The 12,206-nt window shown below is 41.7% G+C and overlaps 1 protein-coding gene across 1 annotated transcript in view; it reads right to left on the bottom strand.

Annotated features, from left to right (window-relative positions):
* gpr158a (G protein-coupled receptor 158a) overlaps positions 1–12,206 on the bottom strand; it is a 765,069-nt gene that overhangs the window by 692,562 nt on the left and 60,301 nt on the right. The gene's annotated exons all lie outside the window — the stretch shown is intronic.

The following is a 12,206-nucleotide window of genomic DNA, read 5'->3' as shown; positions in this document are numbered from 1 at the left end:
TTTCAATCTCAGATTATTGGTACATTGATTGCATTGACTACATATTGGTTAAAATTTACTTACAGCAAATTGTGAGAGAAAACAAAGTAGCTTTCTTCAGGCGTTAGATATTTTACTGGAAAAAAAGACAAATCACGTGTCCTTTGGAGGTCCAAAGGCTTCTACTAGTATTGTTCAAACCCACAAGCTGTTCAGCTACTCAAAAGCTAACCAGATATTTGTTGTCACGCTGCTTGCCTTTGTCATCCACAACTGATCACAACTTTGCAAACTAATTGTCTACTTGTTACTTTATACATACCCTCTAAGGCCAGCCTATCTGTAAGCAGTTTCCCCAATTGTACAAATATGACTTAGTGAACTTCAGTAACTTGCTTTTAAAATACGCAGCAATTCTTTCCACAGCCCTTGGTTTTAGAATGTTGATTTTCCATTTTAGTCCACTATCAAAGATACAGAAAAATAAAAAGTTATGGTCTTTACATGCCTTACTTATAAGATGAAACACAATTTCAAAGTTATATTTCATCACAACATGTGATATACAAACAACATCTGATGATATCTCTCTAACATTCTCTGTGTTTGCAGATGATACCCGTTACTTCAATAGTTTTATACCAGAGCCAGTAATGTTCTCCTGAAAAACTTTCAACATGAGTTTAGAACCATAATCAGATTACATTTCAGTTCATACACCAATAACGTGTTTTTTTAAAATTTGAGTTGATTTTTCCACTCGTAACATTGTTGTAATGGCCCTTAAATGAATAGCATCTGGGAATTGGGTTGTCATATCGACAACTAGAAGGATATACTGATGACGTGCTTTCAGTTTTGGTAATACTCATTCACAATCTACAAACACTTGGCTGAATGATTGTCCAAAAACTCAAGAGTATCAAAGCTGCTGGTTTAATTCCATACGTTCGAGACACCACCCACGCCCTCCACCTCCTCCAAGACTTCCGTTTCCCCGGCCCCCAACGTCTCATCTTCACCATGGATATCCAATCCCTCTACACCTCCATCCGCCATGACCAGGGCCTCGAAGCCCTCCGTTTCTTCATCTCCCGATGTCCCCAACAGTACTCTTTCACCGACACTCTCATTCGCTTGGACGAACTGGTCCTCACCCTTAACAATTTCTCCTTCAAATCCTCCCACTTCCTCCAGACCAAAGGGGTAGCCATGGGCAAACGTATGGGCCTCAGCTATGCCTGTCTCTTTATTGGCTGCGTAGAACAGTCGATCTTCCGTAATTACACCGGCACCACTCCCCACCTCTTCCTCCGCTATATTGATGGCTGCATTGATGCCACACCGTGCTCCTGCAAGGAGATTGAACAATTTATCAACTTCACCAACACATTCCACCTTGACCTTAAATTTACCTGGACCATCTCTGACACCTCCCTCCCCTTCCTGGACCTCTCCATCTCCATTAATGACGACTGACTTGACACTGACATTTTTTACAAACCCACCGACTCCCACAGCCACCTGGATTACACCTCTTCCCACCCTACCTCTTGCAAAAATGCCATCCCGTATTCCCAATTCCTCCGCCTCCGCCGTATCTACTCCCAGAAGGACCAGTTCCACCACAGAACACACCAGATGGACTCCTTCTTTAGAGACCGCAATTTCCCTTCCCATGTGGTTAAAGATGCCCTCCAATGCATCTCGTCCACATCGCGCACCTCCGCCCTCAGACTCAACCCCTCCAACCGTAACAAGGACAGAACGCCCCTGGTGCTCACCTTCCACCCTACCAACCTTCGCATAAACCAAATCATCCGCCGACATTTCCGCCACCTCCAAAAAGACCCCACCACCAGGGATATATTTCCCTCCCCACCCCTTTCCGCCTTCCGCAAAGACCGTTCCCTCTGTGGCTACCTGGTCAGGTCCATGCCCCCATACAACCCACCCTCCCATCCTGGCACCTTCCAGGAACTGTAAAACCTGTGCCCACACCTCCTCCCTCACCTCCATCCAAGGCCCTAAAGGAGCCTTTCACATCCATCAAAGTTTTACCTGCACATCCACTAATATCATTTATTGTATCCGTTGCTCCCGATGCGGTCTCCTCTACATTGGGGAGACTGGACGCCTCCTAGCAGAGCGCTTTAGGGAACATCTCCGGGACACCCGCACCAATCATCCACACCGCCCCGTGGCCCAACATTTCAACTCCCCCTCCCACTCTGCCAAGGATATGGAGGTCCTGGGCCTCCTTCACCACCACTCCCTCACCACCAGACGCCTGGAGGAAGAACGCCTCATCTTCCGCCTCGGAACACTTCAACCCCAGGGCATCAATGTGGACTTCAACAGTTTCCTCATTTCCCCTTCCCCCACCTCACCCTAGTTCCAAAATTCCAGCTCAGCACTGTCCCCGTGGCTTGTCCTACCTGCCTATCTTCTTTTCCACCTATCCACTCCACCCTCCTCCCTGACCTATCACCTTCATCCCTTCCCCTACTCACCTATTGTACTCTATGCTACTTTCTCCCCACCCCCACCCTCCTCTCACTTATCTCTCCACGCTTCAGGCTCTCTGCCTTTATTCCTGATGAAGGGCTTTTGCCTGAAACGTCGATTTTACTGCTCCTCGGATGCTGCCTGAACTACTGTGCTCTTCCAGCACCACTAATCCAGAATCTGGTTTCCAGCATCTGCAGTCATTGTTTTTACCTGGTTTAATTCCATGTTGAGGTGTTTCTGCTAATTGACATGTGTGGCATAATTTACAGAACTGTACTATGTTGTTATGAAATCTTGGCTGTGTAAAATACTTGTGTATGGATACCTGCAGATTCTGTATTCCTATACATGCTGATGCCAGAATTTCATGTGTTATTCACATAATGTCCTGAGGAACAACAACCCATTCCTCGTCTGCAGATCTGAGAGCCTATGTCCACCTCCTCATCATGTCTTAACACAAAAGAACTCAGGAACTCCTTGAGTCTTAACTTCAATGTGAGATGTTTGTACTAACTACTTTAACTTTTGATCTGTCTCCAGTGCTAAATTAATGAAAATACATTAAACACTTCACAGTTTTGTCTACCCTAACATTAGCTTGCAGTATCATCTTGACCTCTGGTAATGGACTTCGTTTAGCCATTGGTCTGGTCGCTACATACGATGGAACAATACTCAAAACCTATTCTTGCAAATGTTCTGTCCCTTTGGTCTCAACTTTGGACTTTTATGGTTATAGGAGAAGTTAAAACTTTCATTCTTACAAAATCATTCCCCACAAGTAAATTCACTCCATCTACGGGTGATTTCTTTACTGCCCCATCTACCATTCCTGAAGAAGGGCTTATGCCCGAAACGTCGATTCTCCTGTTCCCTGGATGCTGCCTGACCTGCTGCGCTTTTCCAGCAACACATTTTCAGCTCTGATCTCCAGCATCTGCAGACATCTCTTTCTCCATCTACCATTTGTCCAGACAAGTCACATGTTATTTGCACTTTGTACAATGGATAGACATCTTCTCCACTTACCCATTTACGAACACTTGGTACAATCTGTACAAACTTCAACATTTCCTTGCTAGACTTTAAGTTATGACTAAGGTAGCACTCTACAAATAAAGCCCTGCTATTCACAGAGTCATTAAAACAGATAAAAATGTTATTAAGTATACACAATTCCCTATTTACCTGTCAAATACACTTACACTGACAGAAAACACAGATTCAGTTTTAACAAGAGCTACTATTTGTTACAAATAAATATATTTGTACCAAAGGTAAGCAATTGTTGACATATAACTCTACCATTTAAAACTGTAACCCATTCTAAAACTCTCCTACACAGATACAGACAGAGACAAACAGAAAAGCACTGGTGACATGGTTGGATGGTAAAAAAAAAGGCACGTATTTCAATAGCTCCAGTGCACAGGGTTCACTGAGATAATGCTTCTGTTCATCAGAGCTTGCTGTTCTTCAATCTCTCTTCTCCAGATCCTTTACAGGAGGCACAGGCAGTTGATACATAAAGTGCAAAGTCTCTTACTTACTGTTTCAAAGCCACAGCTTATAGCTTCATACCCCTATAATGGTTTTTTTTAAAAATGAGTTGATTTTTCCACTCCTACCATAGTTGTAATGGCCCTTAAATGAATAGCTTCTGGGAATTGATTGTCATATCGACAACTATAAGGATATACTGATGACTAATGAGGGAAACTAAATAGGCGTTTTCAGGCTTCAGATATTTTACTGGCATGAAAGACAAACCACATGCCCTTCTGGGGTCCAAAGGCTTCTGCTTATTTTGTTCACACCCACAAGCTGTTGAGTTACTCAGCAGCCAATAAGATAGCTATTGTCAGGTTGATAGCCTTTGTCATCAACAAACTGGTCACAGCTTCAAAAACAATCAGCTACTTGTTGCAAGCCAAAATCTCACTTTGTACACATTCTCTGATGTTTGTCCATCTCCGGTCTTCCATATTGTTTGAACAAAGTAGCAATGTAACTCAACTTAGTGAGTTTCAGTAACTTGCTTTTAAAAAGTGAAGCAATCTGTCCATAATTCTTGGTTTTAGAAAAGTTATTTTCTCATTTCAGTTCACAATCAATAATACAGAACACAATAAAGATCTAAACATCAGTTTTATCAAATTTCATTAAAGGATTTTTCTCCATGAGGCTTAGTAAGTTTTCTCATGCAATCATCCCAAAGGCAACTCATTAACTAGTTACCACACTACTGTGACACCCCTCTCATCTGATTCTCACATTTGCTGTTGACTGGAGCACTCACCACAAACGGGATATCCTGGGACCACGAACGTCATGCCAATTTTGAACATGATTCATGCATCTTGTCAGGCATTGGCGGTCTGGAGTTACCCATCACTGTTAATATAATGGCACAGCAGCCACAAATCAATAACTCTCACTGCATGTAGGTAGCACTGCTGCTACTTTATTGTGCACATATACTTGCACAATATGACTTCAATTACTGCTTAAGCACCAAGCCATCTTGTCACATTCCCTCTTAAAGTAAAAAGTAAGACTATAGTCATACCAAACCTCAAGGCTGCTCTTTCATTAGAGATGACTGATGAGTGGTGTAACCTGAGGCTCACTGTGCCTTAGACAAGACGTGAGGTTGAGAAGGAGAGACCTTCATGATATCTCTCAGTTGGTGTGGGAATTGAACTCACGATGTTGGGTGACATCCCTCTAACCCTTTGCTAGTCTTTCTCCAATGCCCACCATAGTCTAGCATCTTATCATTGTTCAATGTGCGACCATCATACAAGAAAGACTTCAAATGATTCCAAACATTCAGCCTTATTTACTAACACCAAAAACAAACAGAGGAACAGAAGCAAACTTACATATTGAGCAACTGTCAGTAAATGATCATTACACCCAGCTCTCATCTCCATTGGAACCCAATGTCAATTAAGCCCTGTCTGGCTTATAGGACCTGACACTAATACATTCTATCATGCAAAAGAATATGTTATTCCTGCTTAATATTCTCATCCTCAGAAATCTGCTCCTGTTCTCCCAGCTCTTTAGCACCCATCAGATCTCCTCTTTGCCTGCTCAACTTCTGCAGAGCACAGCAAGCTGGGACAAGGTGGAACAACACAGTGCAATTGAACTGCAACACCTTCCACACCAAATGCAGCAGCAGAACCTCATTTTCAGGAGGAGTTTTCCTTGATTAACTACATTGTTGACTACATTGTATCTATGCTTACCCTCAGACAGGGAGTTGCATCATAAAGTCACCAACCATAGTCACTGAACATAGCCCTTAACTTCCAATAAGTCATCCTTGCAAGGCATCTGACCCCTTAAACATAGCGGGAGCATGAAAGTTCTCATTGATATATGCATCATGGCATGTAGGGTACAGTGTGCAAATGTCTAAGAAGTGGTACCAATGACCACAATGATCACTTGCACATTGATGGAAAAGCACCATATTTCTAATGATGATCCCAGCTGTGTTATGACATGGGCCTCTCAATGTAATGTGTTTACAGCCTACCACATCGTGCACCCGGGGAAGCCAGCCAGCTTGTCAAATCCCACTGTCTGGACTACAGCACTGACTTCACCACTGAAAAACAAGATGAAGCAGTGTAGTCTGATACAAATGGAATTGATAATAGTCTTAATACATTTATGGGTAGATGATCAAGTGATCTCATACAGGTTTCCAGCCAATTTGCTTGGTAGTTTATCCCAGCTATCAACAAATGGCCACTGGGATAGGATGACCATTCACCCCTTCAGTTCACAGATCCCTCTCCAGCAACTGGCATAGTTTCATGACAAACATCCAGGATATCCTCAGTCTGTGCCAACACATTTTTAAAAGTATTTAGTCATGGGACCTGGGCGAAGCTAACTGGGCAATATTTATTGCCCATCTCTAGCTACCCTTGAGAAGGTGGTATGTTGCCTTCTTGCAGTTCATGTGCTGTAAGTAGACCTATAACCCTAAACCTCAATATCATTAGGAAGGGAATTCCAGAATTTTGACCCAGTGACACTGAAGGAATAATGGCAATAGAGATCCAAGTCAGGATGGTTATTAGAGGGGAATTTGCAGGTTTGTCTGTATTTCTGCTTTTGTCACACTTCCAGCCTGAGCATCGCTCATCCAGAGGACATGGCTTTGAAGACATCACATTGTGGCTGTCCTGCATATCCTGAGGGTTCGGGCGGGGTAACCTTGAACATCGACTCCTTCATGAGCAGACTGCTCAGCATCCCTTGCAGGTTGCTGCTGGTCCTGACCTTGCAGGTGGATCTTAGCCTCCTCCATTTTATTGTGCTTTTGCCGCACTGCAGCAACAGCAACAACAACCCCTGTTTCTGGCTCCATCAGGCACATTTCCAATGAACCTGAGTATAGATACATAAGGAACAGAATAGGTCTTTAGTAAAGTAAGCAGTCAGCATTCACATCAGTCACAAATGGCAGCTTTGCATACTGCTCCTTGCATTAGTACATGGAGCACTCCAACAAAGAGGGCCATGTAATGACTCTGCATTGAACTCAATGAAATTGTTACCAGTCATGTAAGAGACAGTAGGACATTGTAAGTGTATCATGTATACTGAACCATTCTTATCCCAGTTGCCCATCACCCACGAAAGGCATCACTGCATCTAATAGCATGGTGCAGTATATTTATAGTTCAAGCTGAGAGGCCATCAGCTCTGTATCCTTGTGCAGCCTACAAGATCTTGCATTAGTTTTGTGCTTTGTAGTCCACATGAGCCTCTTTTAAAGTCACTAGGGATTAGTTTTGCTTTACAGCAATTTGTATCTCCAATGTGCAAAGATCAATGACAAGATTGCTTGTAACCAGCATTTGAACCCCATATGTTTATACATTGCATGCACTTCCCATGTATGATGATAAGATTACAGATGTCTGCAACATGCACTCTGCAAGTGCATGATTGATGTAATTGGTTCTTGGAGGGCTTCCCATTGTTCACAAATGGGGCCCAAGTTTTAGCCCAAAACAAAGCCACATGGACTCTGTCCAGGCCAGGTGTGATCACTACTGTTTTCCACTTCTAGGTCATATTGAGGAATCAAGAGATCATGGAAGGCCACATAGATCACAGTCGGCACCAAAGTCACTGCTTCAGCCTGGTCAGCAAGTGTTTTCCCATCCCCTCCGGCAAACCTCCTTTCTATCTGACACTCTCTAGATTGTCCATTAGTATCGACTGCTGACATCTCCCACCCATTACCTGGTATTGCGACTGTAACTCTCATCCTTACCCCCTGAACCCCATCACTACAATTTCATCAGGCCCATCACTGTGATTCACACTACATTTTTTGAGATCATAATGATGGTAAGTGGTGATAAACCACCCCATCTCACAGCATTCTATATCCTCCCATGAACTACCAGATTGCTACCTCCACTGTATGTTGAGAATTTCTCTTCACTGTCCTTTTCCCTGAAGAATCCCAAGTTGCTGCCTCCAGTCTCCAGCTACTTCTTTACCAAAACAGTATCCCTTGATACCTTCCCATACACCCACCTCCCAATCCTAAAGATCATTGAGCTGATCCCCAGGGCTAACTGTGCCCTGACCAACTTTGATGGATAGCCTTGACTGAACCCTGAACACTCTTCTTACAGATCCTAGACTGGTGACACACAAGTCCCATCTTTGCTCAGATTGGGCCTACCAGACTGACAGCAGACCACTCATCGGACCAAAGTGATCCAGAACCCCTGACCTTGATCGCCCCAAACAAATAACTGACTGTACTCAAGCCTCTGGTCTGATAATGGATGTTTTCCTTGACCGTTGTACTGGGAGCCCCCTGACTGATGACCACACTACCTTTTGTCTTGACTGAGGCTACTGCCCTTAGACTTTGGAGACATGGCTGTTTAGTTGATGTACATGCACTGCAATTGATACATAGGCTGCTGGCACACGCTGTAGGTGTGCAACATAGCAAACCCCTTGACTGATGATTGCTTAACCTGACAAGTGGACTGGTTTTATGTCTGCCTGAGGGACATAGTGCAAAAAGGCCATGCAAGACAAGGCAAGGCATGGATGCTGTAAGCATCAAACTGAGTGTGCACTGAAGGAGAGAGAAGGCAGCCTGAGATGTAGTCTTGTCCAATTTCTAAGCTAGTCCTGGCACACAGACTGTAGTTGCAGCAGAATTGCAATTAGAGGCACTGGTGCACTCCAAAGTGAAGAACTGATGTTCTGGAGTATACTGTAAGTGAATTAGAGCTGAGCCATGATGATGCAGTGAGCCTGCTATGAGTGGAATGCATGTGGCCACTGCCCATGGAGCCTACCCTGAAATGCTGGTGTTGGGTGTCCTCAGATGGATGTCTGGAGGAGTAAGCAGAGAGATGTAATTGTCAAGTACTTGCTCAGTCACATGTCAGGAATTCTCAGTGTCGAGTTTCTATCTGTCAGTTGGGAGAAATGGAGCCTGCATATTAGTGAGGCAAGCGTAGATAGTAATGAAGGTGATAATGTGCAATAATATATCTTGAATAAGTTTTGTGCCGCTCACTTGTCTCGATGTCTGCGGCTTAGTTGGAAAATGTGATTGTTTCGGTCTCTGTCGAGAAGAGCTTCACTGGATTTTCACTCGATTTTCCCAGTTTTCTTACCATGGTCGACAGCATCAGGGCCTGCAAAGATTCACCCCATTTTATTTCCATTAGTTTTCATTACTTTATCGGTCTTTTATTTAATAATTTCAGTATAGTGCATCCAAATGAACATTCTTCAATATTGACTTGTTTAATTTATTTGTCTCTTTATTTTTTAACCTGAAGCTTGATTCTGGAGTACAGTGATAGCAACATGATGAAGTCGAGTAATGTGCTTTAGCTTATAATTAGTTGAAAGCATTCTGGTTAAAAAGTATGCATGACATATATATTGAAAAGTGTTAAATCGCTCCAATCCTTTATACATGAGTAGACTTGACTGTATGTCTCTAAGTCATGGTTAATGGTGTAATTTTATAACAGTTCTATATTAGTCTGGAAGTCATAAAAAATACATCTTATGTTCATGTCAAATTATATTAAGTATTAACATAGTGCTTTCCATTTTTACCCATCTCTTAATTCTATTTTATTTCAAAGACATAACTGGAGTATGTCAGAAGGGCCATTGTTTTTCACAGCCTCAGTTACAACTGAAGAAACTGCACGATAGGCAAAGGATTTTTTAGTGGCATCTCCAATTAATTTACCAACTGCAAAGTACAATAATTTGAATTTAAGATGATCATTGTACCTAACTTATCATTTTAAAGTTACTTCCATAACATTTGGTATGAATAGAGTATATGATACACAAATATCTGGAATGGTCTCAATTTACTTAATTTGTCAATGAATATAATTCACCACTGGAGGGTGAATGAGAACTTTGCCTGTGACATAAATCAAATGCCATAGCCAATCATATAGCCTCTTTATTCCTTAAATATTTTTTTGAGAGGAACTGCTTTCACGAAACCCTGTGGTTTATGTTTATCGTCACATTCTTCTGGGTGGTAAACAGAAAATAATAATAGTGCAAAGTTGTTAACAGACTGACTGTTCACAGGAATATTCATTTGGGGAGACTGGCCATACATTAGTTTATTCATATGTGGTTCACTTAATCCAAAAGTCTGTTGATTTATCGCAATAAGTCAGGATTCAGTTCTTACCCATGAATTTTAATCAGAATTGCAATTCATCCATAATCCAATTGGCAGTATTACAGTGAAGCCCTGAAATTAAGCCATGGTGATGGCAGTGCACAAACTACATCTTTATGACTTTTTTCATCTGCTAAGTGTTAATTTATTTAAAAGAATTGAAGTGGATGAAGATGACAGAATAAGTATTTTAGTTGTTACAAACAGAAACTAAATTGGGCATTGGAGTCAATTTGTGTAACCGAACTTTTAGTCTCACAACAAACAGGTTTAATTCCTAAAGCCAATTCTATATTGGATACATGATGTAACAACAACGTGCTGTTATTGATTAGCAGAAGGTAAACAATAAATAATTGACAAGGTGTTTAAGAAAGATTGAGCTTTCTTTACATAGCACACAATATAAAGATCCAACATGCCAACAGTCTTACATTTTCTGGCCCGCTTGTGTCACCAACTAAATTACTTGCGGTTTCCACACAGAATTGCCATAACTGCATTCCATCGTCAATATGTGACGAGTGGTATTATCACTGAACTGTTAATCCAGAGGCCCAGATAACATTCTGGGGAACTGGATTCGAATCCCGCCACAGCAGATGTTGGAATTTGAATTCAATAAAGAAAATCTGGAATTAAGAGTCTAATGAATTAAGACCATGAAACCAGTCGATTGTTGGAAAAACCCATCTAGTTCACTCATTTCCTTTAAGGCAGGAAGTCTGCCTTCCTTTCCTGGTCTGATCTACATGTGACTCCAGATACACAGCAATGTCATTAACTCTTAACTGCCCTCTAGGAATGGCAATAAATTCTGGCCTACCCAGCAATTCCCTGATCCCACGAATGATTTTTGAAAGGACCAATGCAAGGGATGCATGTCCCATTACATTCACTAAACTTTGCTGTTGTGAATTATATAATTGACTTCCAATAATCCATGTACATATCCTGCAGGATTCTGAATTGTGGAGTGCTTGCGCTGAGTCCTCTATTGACTTTGGTCTTGAGTACATGCTTGTTATTATTAATGTTAATAATTGCAAAAACTTCTCACTCATTCACACTGGGGAAAGTTTGTTTTCCTTTTAGTTGAAGTATCTTCCATTCTGAACCTTCACCAGGGTTGGTCAGTTTTGTTGTTAATTTCATGTCCATGCGTGCTTTTAAAAAAGTCTCTGACACACTCTGTTATTGTTTCCAACATCATATATGTTCATTTTGTTTGGCTATGCCCAATTGTAGCCCATGGTTCTGACTCCAGAACTGACTTCTTGTATAAGTAAGCCCATTTGTTTTGCGCTACATCACTTGCAAATTAAACATACGTTATCTTCACAGTGGTCAAATCAAATTGCACTTTCCAAACAGCATATTTGCTTTCTGTATCCTTGTTACTACATCAATACTAGTAACTGAAACCTAGGGTTTCTTGATGTTGTAGTCTGGCTACTATGGCTTCACATTTTCTGCCATCTTTTAGCAACACATTTGTGTTTTGATCTTTGTTTTTTGTCCAAGACATCTCTTTTGGAAAGCTCAAATTGACACTGAAGCCATAATGAGCTCCATTGTCCATGTAGATAGCTCAGCCTCTGAAAAATTATAGTCCTCATCTTTGTCAAGCCACTTACTGACAAATCGATTGATTTTTAGTCACTGTTACTTATGTGACATCAGTTCTAGATGACGAATTCTAAGTTCTACTGTCACATGAAACTGATTTTCCAGCATTGCCCATAACTTAGCAGAACTTCTCTGGTCCTCTGGAGGCAGGCCTGAAGTGTTGACTTTGTGCAATATCTTGTTTTTAGTAGCTATCTTTACTTGCATAACTGGCTGATGCGGTTTTGTAACAACTAAATCTAAATGCATAGCTCTACAATTTGTTTAAAAATGTTTTGCTCAATTTTTGCTTGGATGCTTATGGTCTTCTCATGCCAGGCAAATTGGTAGTCATCATTCTGGTGCTACA

This window comes from Chiloscyllium plagiosum, unplaced genomic scaffold (assembly GCF_037043375.1).
Source record: "Chiloscyllium plagiosum isolate Xiang-an unplaced genomic scaffold, Cpla_swu_hap1 HiC_scaffold_5, whole genome shotgun sequence".
Taxonomy (NCBI): domain Eukaryota; kingdom Metazoa; phylum Chordata; class Chondrichthyes; order Orectolobiformes; family Hemiscylliidae; genus Chiloscyllium; species Chiloscyllium plagiosum.
The sequence above is the reverse complement of the archived record's forward strand: the minus strand, read 5'-3'. Positions and strand labels throughout refer to the sequence as shown.